This window comes from Silene latifolia, chromosome 11, assembly GCF_048544455.1.
Source record: "Silene latifolia isolate original U9 population chromosome 11, ASM4854445v1, whole genome shotgun sequence".
Taxonomy (NCBI): Eukaryota; Viridiplantae; Streptophyta; class Magnoliopsida; order Caryophyllales; family Caryophyllaceae; genus Silene; species Silene latifolia.
Window position 1 is genome coordinate 194,554,674 of NC_133536.1, and position 9,932 is coordinate 194,564,605.

At 40.3% G+C, this 9,932-nt stretch overlaps 1 long non-coding RNA gene across 2 annotated transcripts; it reads left to right on the forward strand.

Moving 5' to 3' along the window:
• The first annotated feature begins 6,370 nt into the window (after nucleotides 1-6,370).
• Nucleotides 6,371-9,576, forward strand: LOC141615268 (uncharacterized). Of its 2 annotated transcripts, XR_012529766.1 has the most exons (4): nucleotides 6,371-6,556; nucleotides 6,656-6,723; nucleotides 7,909-7,995; nucleotides 9,418-9,576. It is a non-coding gene; the product is annotated as an uncharacterized LOC141615268 (long non-coding RNA). The 2 variants fall into 2 exon arrangements; XR_012529767.1 differs by lacking the exon at nucleotides 7,909-7,995.
• The last annotated feature ends 356 nt before the right edge of the window (nucleotides 9,577-9,932 follow it).

Below are 9,932 nucleotides of genomic sequence, written 5' to 3' on the forward strand. Positions count from 1 at the left end.
TACTATGTTGGCTACCCAGTCAGAGTACTCGGAAACTTTGATGAACCCGGCTTTGAATTGCTTATCGACTTCTTCCTTAATCTTAAGAGCCCACTCTGTTCTCATTCGACGAAGCTTATGTTTCACGGGCTTGAAACCTGGCTTAATTGGGATTCTATGTTCGGCGATATCCCTGTCGATCTCTGGCATGTCTTTGTAGGACCAAGCGAAAACGTCTTTGAACTCGTTTAGGAGGTTTATGAAACTGGCCCTTTCGGCGGGGTTCAGGGTTGTCCCTATCCTAAGTTCTTGGGATTCTAGTTCGGTTCCTACGTTGAGGGGTTCAGTGTTCTCTATTACTGGTCCCCCTTCCCCTTCTTGTAGTATTTCCTTGGCTATGTAGGGAGGTATTGTAACACCCCCATACTCCAAGTGCCTTACCAGGACCACTCAGGTATGAAGACATTACCATCTCGGTTACCCGAGGCAATTATAATCAAATAAACAATAAAGAAACAACGTTTAAATAGAAATACTTAGTGAAAGGTTACAATCTCGAAACCAAAACCAAAAGTACCAATACATGTTCTCAAACCGATCATTTCATCGTTCTAACTCGAAATGTAAAGAAACTACTAAGCTACAGCGGAAGACTTCTATCATCATATCGTGGCAATCCCAGCTATCCCAGTACTCATCTCATACCTGCTCAATATCTGCTCACCATCCCCGAATAGATCGCCGCAGGTTTACAAAACAACAACCGGGGTCAGTACTAATCACACAACTCAATATACATCAACAATAAGATAAACAGACAACTTAACTGTCACAAACAACCACACCAATTCCAACAATCTCAATCACCGACTGTCCACTAAACCAGCCCTGCCAGTGGGGGACCGCAGCCGTACCCACCAAATCCCCGCTCCTCATAATGAGCGATAACCCTGTCCATTAATGTGCACATCCCTTCTGTGGCGGGTTCCACAGAAGGAGAAACTAGGGCGTGAAGCCACTCCCGCAAGTGACCCCACTCAGCCGAGGACACGCCTCGAGAACCATAGACAAACAATCACAACCACAATCACAGTCGTCACAATATAATTACTATAGCAAACAATCAATCTCAACACATCAACAATCATCCCATTATGGGACTAATACTGAGTAGGAAATCCTACCTGGAAAGCACACTATCAGACGGTCTCTACAGCTATATCAAAAAGCTTCCTCTACGAAACCTCCTCCTATCATACAACATACAAATGCTACCAAATCACATACTACATAAAAACCCCCAAATCCCTATATTAGGGTTTAACCAAATCAAAGGAAAGACAACAAAAAGGGTACATAGATCTTACCCTCGACGCAAGGATCTCAACGGTATATCAAACGATGAAAACCGGCCTTCCAAACTCCGGGATTTGCTAACAATGCGATTAAGATGATGAACGTAGTTGCTTTCTCTCTTGACAGTAAATTAGGTTTTGCAAAAGTGTTTAGTATAATGACGACGAAGGTTATATATCTTAATCGCATAATTAACAAAACCCGAGAAAAACTCCCCGTAAACCGGCTACTCGATCGAGTACCCAAGGTACTCGATCGAGTACCCCCTTACTCGATCGAGTACCCTAGTTACTCGATCGAGTACCCAACAGGTCAGAAACTATTTTAAAACTCAACTTACCCTTACTCGTCAGAGTAAGGCCTACTCGATAGAGTACCTGAAGACTCATAAATACGGAGTATTACAGTCTTCCCTCCTTAAAAAGAACTTCGTCCCCGAAGTTCAAACCACTACTAAACAAAGGTACTCCCTCAACACTTCCGACTCAACAACCAAAACAAAACTCAACATAAAACATGTTACTAACCCAACTCATCCCGACAACCATACCGACATAACATACAAAAAGGGTATAAAAACTCTTAAAAACTCTTCGCGATCATCTCCTACCCCCCTAAAATAAACAAGGTTACGTCCCCGTAACCATACATACCTGATCAAAAAGAAAAGGGTATCGTTCTTTCATTGCTTCCTCAGGCTCCCATGTAGCTTCCTCAGTCTCGTGGTTGGACCAAAGGATCTTAAGCAAAACTGTCTCACCACTCCTAGTCTTCCTAACCTTTCGGTCAAGAATCTGCTTAGGCACCTCAAGATATGATAAGGACTCATCTAGCTCTAAGTTCTCTGCCTCTAACACATGTGACAGGTCACTCACATACTTCCGCAGCTGCGATACATGAAACACATTATGCACTCTCTCTAGCGCAGCTGGTAAAGCCAGACGATATGCAACTTCCCCAACTCGTTCTAATATCTCATAAGGCCCGATAAACTTCTGACTTAGCTTGCCTTTCTTCCCAAATCTCATAACCCCATGCATAGGAGAAACTTTCAAAAGAACCTTGTCCCCAACTTGAAACTCTATGTCCCGGCGATGTAGATCTGCATAACTTTTTTGCCTATCCTGAGCTGCCCTCATCCGTTCCCTGATCATCTTAATCTGTTCCGCCATCTCATGTACCATCTCTGGTCCTAAAACCACTGCCTCAGCACTATCGTCCCAACAAATCGGACTCCTACATCTCCTCCCATACAAAGCCTCAAACGGTGCCATACCGATACTAGTGTGATAGCTTTTATTGTAAGAAAATTCTATCAAGTCCAACCTCTGTTCCCAGCTACCACCAAAATCCATCACACAAGCTCGCAACATATCCTCAAGAGTCTTGATTGTTCTCTCAGTCTGTCCGTCTATCGCAGGATGAAATGTTGTATTCATCTTCAAAGTTGTTCCCAACGATTCCTGCAACTCTTTCCAAAACCTTGATACAAATCTCGCATCTCTGTCAGACACTATGTCCTTAGGGACTCCATGTAACTTAAGCACGTTCTTTCGATAGGCCATAGCCAATTGTGCCTTAGTCCATGTATCTTTCATTGGAACAAAGTGAGCTGACTTGGTCAGTCGATCCACTATTACCCAAATCATGTTGTTACCGTGTTGACTCTTTGGCAAACCCACTATGAAATCCATGGAAATGGATTCCCACTTCCACTCAGGTACCGTTAAATACTGAATCTTACCTTGTGGTCGTCGCTGTTCCTCCTTAACTCTCTGGCATGTCAAACAGCGGGCCACAAACTCTGCTGTCTCTTTCTTCATTCCAGGCCACCAAAACGTATTCTTTAAATCCTTATACAACTTATCTCCACCTGGATGAACTGAATATGGTGTGCAATATGCCTCTGTCATGATAGTCTTTTTCAACTCCTCGTCATTAGGAACACACCACCTATCGTCAAACCTCAAACTACCATCTGTGTGAATAGAGAATCGAGACACTGTCCCTTTCTCTACTCCAGCTCTCCACTCCACTATCTTAGGATCCAACGTCTGCTTACCTCGAATGTCATCATAGAACTCAAGCTGTACTGTCATATCACCCATGGCATCTCCTTTCTGCATCATATGTATCCCAAATCTCGCTACCTCATCTCTCAACCTCATCAAAGATAGAGTTGTACACAAAGAATGTACACTCTTCCTACTCAAAGCATCAGCAACTACATTGACCTTCCCTTCATGGTAGATAATTTCCATGTCATAGTCGCCAATCAACTCCATCCACCTCCTTTGTCTCATGTTCAACTCCTTTTGAGTGAAAATATACTTGAGACTCTTGTGATCATAAAATACCTTAAAGATTGCTCCATAAAGGTAATGTCTCCATATCTTGAGAGCAAACACTACCGCACCCAACTCCAGATCATGAGTGGGGTAGTTCTCCTCATAAGGCTTCAATTGCCTAGAAGCATAGGCAATCACTTTACCGTTCTGCATCAACACACATCCCAACCCATTCTTTGAGGCATCTGTATAAACCTCAAAGTTCTCGATCCCTTCAGGCAATGCTAAGACAGGAGCTGTGGTCAAACGCTCCTTTAATGTTTGGAACGACGTCTCACAACTCTCATCCTAACGAAACATGTTCTCTTTCCTCATCAACGTGGTCATAGGTCTAGCTATCTTGGAGAAATCTTTCACGAACCGTCTGTAGTACCCAGCTAAACCCAGAAAACTCCTGATCTCAGCAACATTCTTTGGTGCTTCCCACTTTGTCACTGCTTCTATCTTTGCCGGATCCACAGCTACCCCATCTTTAGAGATCACATGCCCCAGAAAAGCAACTTTCTCTAACCAGAACTCACACTTGGATAGCTTAGCATATAGCTCATGCTCCCTCAAAGTCTGCAACACAACCCTCAGATGCTCCTCATGCTCCTCCTTAGTCTTGGAGTAGACTAAGATATCATCGATAAACACCACTACAAACTTGTCCAAAAACTGTCGAAAGATCCTATTCATCAAATCCATAAACACTACCGGTGCATTAGATAACCCAAACGGCATCACTACATACTCATAATGGCCATACCTCGACGTGAAAGCTGTCTTTGGTATGTCCACTTCTCTAATCTTCACCTGATGATACCCCAACCTCAAATCAATCTTAGAAAAGACTGATGCACCACTCAACTGATCAAACAAGTCATCTATCCTTGGCAAAGGATACTTGTTCTTCACTGTCACTCGGTTCAGCTCTCTATAGTCTATACACAACCTCAAACTCCCATCCTTTCTTTTTCACGAAAAGAACTGGTGCTCCCCACGGCGATACACTAGGTCTAATGTATCCCTTCTCTATCAGATCATCCAACTGTTTCCTAAGCTCCTCCATCTCCTTAGGACCCATACGGTACGGTGCTTTAGAGATTGGCCCCGTCCCTGGTTTCAACTCTACTGTGAAATCTATCTCTCTTCTCGGCGGCAACCCCGGAATCTCCTCTGGAAACACATCCTCAAACTCTCCCACCACCGGTATCTGATCAACTGTCGGACTCTCTATCCGGTCATCTCTCACATGGCACAAGATCAAAGGACATCCCTTCCTCAGGTAAGACTTCAAAGTGACAGCTGCAATCAACTTAACTTTGGGTTTGACTAGAAACCCACGATAAGACACACTAACACCCTTAGGACCTCTTAAAGACACTTTCTTTTGATGACAGTCTATCTTAGCTTTATACTTTCCCAGCCAATCCATCCCAACTATCATCTCAAAACCGTCAAAAAGAAACTCTAGCAAGTCTACAGGGAAATCAACTTGCCCAACTATCATAGGTACATCCCTATATAACCTCCCACAAGATACAGACTCACCCGAAGGTATAAAAACTTTCTCACTAACAGACTCATACACCCTCAAACCCAACCGTTTAACATGACTCGAAGATACAAACGATTGAGAAGCCCCCGAATCAAACAAAACAAAGGTATGAATACCATTAACAAGAAAAGTACCGGTGATAACGTGTGCATCCTCCTCAGCGCCTTCCTCTCCATCATGAATAACTTTCCACCGGTCTTCCGTCCACCTCCCTGGATAATAACTGGCTGATGTGGTCGGCTTAGCACCACCCTTGATTGTTGTTGTTGTTCGTTGGTGGTTTCGATAAGAATTACCGCCGTTGCGGTTGCCTCCACTCGATAACTCGAATTCCCGGTTTGGCCATGACCCGTAGGTCTATTGCTCGCATAGCTCTGCGCAGGTCTCTGGAAAGTTCCCGGTGCACTTGTGCACTCATGTCTCTTGTGGCCTACACCACCACAGCTATAGCAGGTCACTCCCCAACTACCACTAACACTTCCCCGGCCACGCCCAAAGGAAGCCCCAGCTGTAACACCCCGTATTTTATTAAGATGGATAAAATTATTTTAATAGCTATTTTGAATTTAATTACATCATTTAACGATTTATATATATATGCTTAGCTAATTAATTAATTTCATCATAATTCGATACGTTAATTTTAATAATCATTAATAAGTTTATTTAAAGTTAGTTCGAGTTTATTGAAATTAGTTCGAGTTTATTTATTTAATAATTTCCGTTTCTTTACGAGTCCTTATGAAAGTTGTTTTAAGTAAACCCGAGATGGATTTTGGGAACAAAACCGTCCAATTAGCTATTTTGAGCTTATTTCACTAAATTAGCAATTTTTATTAATATCCGTTAGTTTCATAAAAATCGCTAATAATTCCGATTCAAGCTGATATCGTATTATTTCCGTTAACTAGCTGAGTTTATTTTATCTTCACTCATTAAATTTATTTATTATTAATTCCGTTTTATTACTGAAACTTTTACTAAAAACCGATTTTATTAACTCGAGGCGGTTTTAAAAACGAGCGAAATTACTTAACGATGAAGAAACGTACGTATAATTAGTAGCTAGCAAGCTAGCTGGTGTCTCATTATTTTTATTATTATATTTATTATTACTAATATTATGTTGTTGTTGTTGACCCGTCCCCACCCCCTCATTTCTTCATTCTTCATTTCTGAATGAACCCAGCAACAGCAACAAAAAGCAACGAAACACACAGAGCAACACACCTCCATTTTCGTCACCTTAAACCTCAGATCCCGGCCCATTTCTCGACCAAATTCCGTAATTTTTGTACCATTCTCTTCCCCTTTCCTTCCTCCTCCTTTTAAGGTAAGAAAGTCTCCTTTTTGTAGTGGTTTCATCTTTCGCCGTCTTATAAAAGTGTCGTCTTTTAGCTTCTTTATTCCGTTTTCTTACCCTTTTATGAAGGATTCGAAGACCCGGGGTGAGGCTCGTGCCTTGTGGACCATTTATTCGAAGAATAAGGGGCGTTTAAGGTAACACGATTCTACCGTTCTTATTATTAATACTATTGTTCGGGGTTGTATGTATGTGTTAATTATATTATTTGTTGGAGTTGTTCGGATGCTTGTATACATGTTTAATGCCGTTGATTCTCGGATTCGTTTGCTGAATGTATTATTAATATATCCTATTAGCCTTTGTTCATGTATATACTATTAGTTACGGACACATATTGTATTGTAAGATGGGTTTTTGGTGGATAGGGCTGTGAATTGGATTATATACTTAATGTTTGAGGAAGTAAGTAATGGAGATTATTTGTCAAGTGTAGTTGTGCGAATTGAGTAGCATGCATAATAGGGGGAATCGTGTACAACAAAGGTGAAAACAAGACTTGGATTTATTAATCCTATCGTGTGATTAATAATAGTTAGTGTTGTGATTTCTATTTTACTCTATGGAGATTAGTAGCTACGGCTACATGACTTTCAGGTTATTTCTCTTTGGGAATTGGAAATTTGCTAGTTGAGCATTAATCAATCTTTATTGGTTATTCGGTGTTGTGTTTGAACTATTGTTTTCTCGTTGACCTTGACTGTGGGTGAGTAGCTAAGAGTATTTACTCTAAGGGTTGAGCTCGGTTCTTTGAGCCTTTGACGATATCGATATTGAAATTGAGATGGAAATCTGGTTACTATGGAGTATTATATTATGAGACGGAGTAATGAGTTAGACGGAGTAGTGAGTTGAGTTGAGCATTTGTTAATTATTGGGTCGAGATAGTATATTATATTATGGAATTAGAAGGAGTAGGAATAATAAGTGTGTGGGTTTAGTATGCTGACATGGAAAGTTAGATAAAGAATAAGACTTGATCTATTTAGTTAATCTCCTATTTTAGGATAATGATGGTACAACAATCATAAGCATAGTTATTAATTTAAGTTTCAAGATATACGATTGTCTTAGAGAATCTAAGAGATGCGCTTCCAGTGATTTAAGATCAAATTATAGTTTGTATTATATTTGAATTGTAAACAGGACTGAGTTATGGGCCTTTAAGCCGAGTTTGAGGTTGTCATAATAACTTTTGAGCCGTGTCTATAAATTGTTTTGACGCTAATTTGGTTTATTTAAAATATAATTAAATTAATTCCCGTCTCATATTTTATATAAAGATAATTCGTTAATATCGTCCTTTCACATAATTATTTTAGGTGGCTCATATGTGGTTGAAGATGAAGAGTAATTTTGGGTTTTAGAAGCTTTCTCAAGTTTATTGCTTGTCTCTTTGCTAGCTTAAGGTAACTATTCCGAGTTACTCGACGAATTAATGTCACATTAGTAGTTGATGTTGTGTTTGTTGTTTGATAAGTGTTTAGGTGATTGATAATGTGTTACTTCCGTTTTTCACATGATAGAAATTAGAAATAGCATGAGAATTATATTGTGATAAATTTTATGATTTGGGCCAAAGTAGGCAAAGACTCTGAGCTGGGCCAGATTGACCGAACAAGTTTGGTCAAACTAGGTTTAAACCAGTCAGCCTCGATTTAACCGATGACCCGTCGCGGGACTCGGGTCGAGGGTTTGTCTTTGAGGTGAGATTGGTTGTTATTGGAAATTTTATGTTATGTCTTGATATTTGTAATTATCATTTCACATGTTGGTTGTTGGATGAATGGGTTGCCTTATACTTCAGTCTTGTTGCCTCTTTGCCATTTTAGCTTATTCTCATGAATTATGAGATTAACGGTTAGCTGGAATTTGGATTATTATTGATATTGAGGATATTGTTGGATTGTCTGCTGAATAGACATTTATATAGCCTTTCACATGATAGAATGTTAGCATTTATGTTGGTAAGTTGGACTCTTTGTCCTCTTATGGTTAAGTGGGTGTCTTACTTGTCTTGTGTGGTGTGGGCTAAAGTATTCAAGGTGGGACTAGTTGGGACTAGGTCCTAGGTGAGTATTTCGGTCTTCATCATAGATAGGTCTTTATAGTCTTTGACGAGTATATGTTCACTGCTTGATAGCCTTTGTGTTCCTGACTAGTGGATTTATATCCAAGTTGGGGCATGACCTCGTTACTTATTTTGATAGTAAGTGGTCAGCTCAAGTACTAGCCAACCCTTTGGTGGACTCCTTAGGGTACTCACTTCATTGTTTTAAAAAAAGTTGTGGGTCTTGGGTGCGGTGGTGTGTATCCGCATGTCTAGGTCTGCGCAGATTTTAGGCTAGGGTTGTGTTGTCTCTTGGCCATGTTTTATTAATATTAACCGCTGAGCCAAGATACCGGTTCGATTACCTTCCCTACCTCGTGGTATAGACTCGAGTTACAAAGTGACTATTGACAGTGCTAAGAACTTATGCCTGTCTTTGATATATTGCCCTTTCTTGTATGGTGATTCTATGAATCATAGAAGGTGAGATGCAAGCCGGCTATGGTTGATAGAGTTTGGATTCCCGGATGTTATTTGATTCACATGATAGGGTAGTATGAGTCGGTCTAGTATTCACATGCTAGGACTATGTGTTGTTATATTGTTGTTCACATGATAAGCACGATTGTCTAGCATCTATATGCTAAGGCTATGTGTTATTCATATTCATATTCTTATGTTTACATGTTATATTAATTATGACATTTCGTGGTTTTGGGAGAACTCGGAGTTACTCCCCATCGACCGTGGCTTTCGTATTTGTATAAAATGCGAATGACAGGTAGGTGATGCATATATGGGGTACATGGACGAGCTAGCGAGCAAAGTAACCTTGGGACCTAGACTGGTTTTATTTCATTGTGACCCTTAAACCCTTTTTGTGTCACATACATTTTAGGGACATATGTCTCCCTCTTTTTCTTTGGTTTGTATCACTTTATTCTCGACTTTAGCATAGTTATGTAAATTAGTCTTTAGCATTTGCGGTGTTGGCATCCTCCTTCTGGAAATGTTTGTGAATGGTTTAGAAAAGTTTTAAAAATGACAGGTTTTAATTAGTTGAACCAATTACAAACATATCCCGTCGATTTTTCCTAGTAAATTTACGTGTTTACTTTTCCGCAATAAATGAGGGTGTCACAGTTGGTATCAGAGCATATTTGCTCCCGACGCACGTTTGTGCACCCCACTATACATAACTTGACCTTAAAATAATAAACTTGAGAGACGGGTAGGATGGGTAGATTTAGGATCTTATGTTGTAGTCTCTTTGCGTTTGCTCTTTGTTAGGTACTA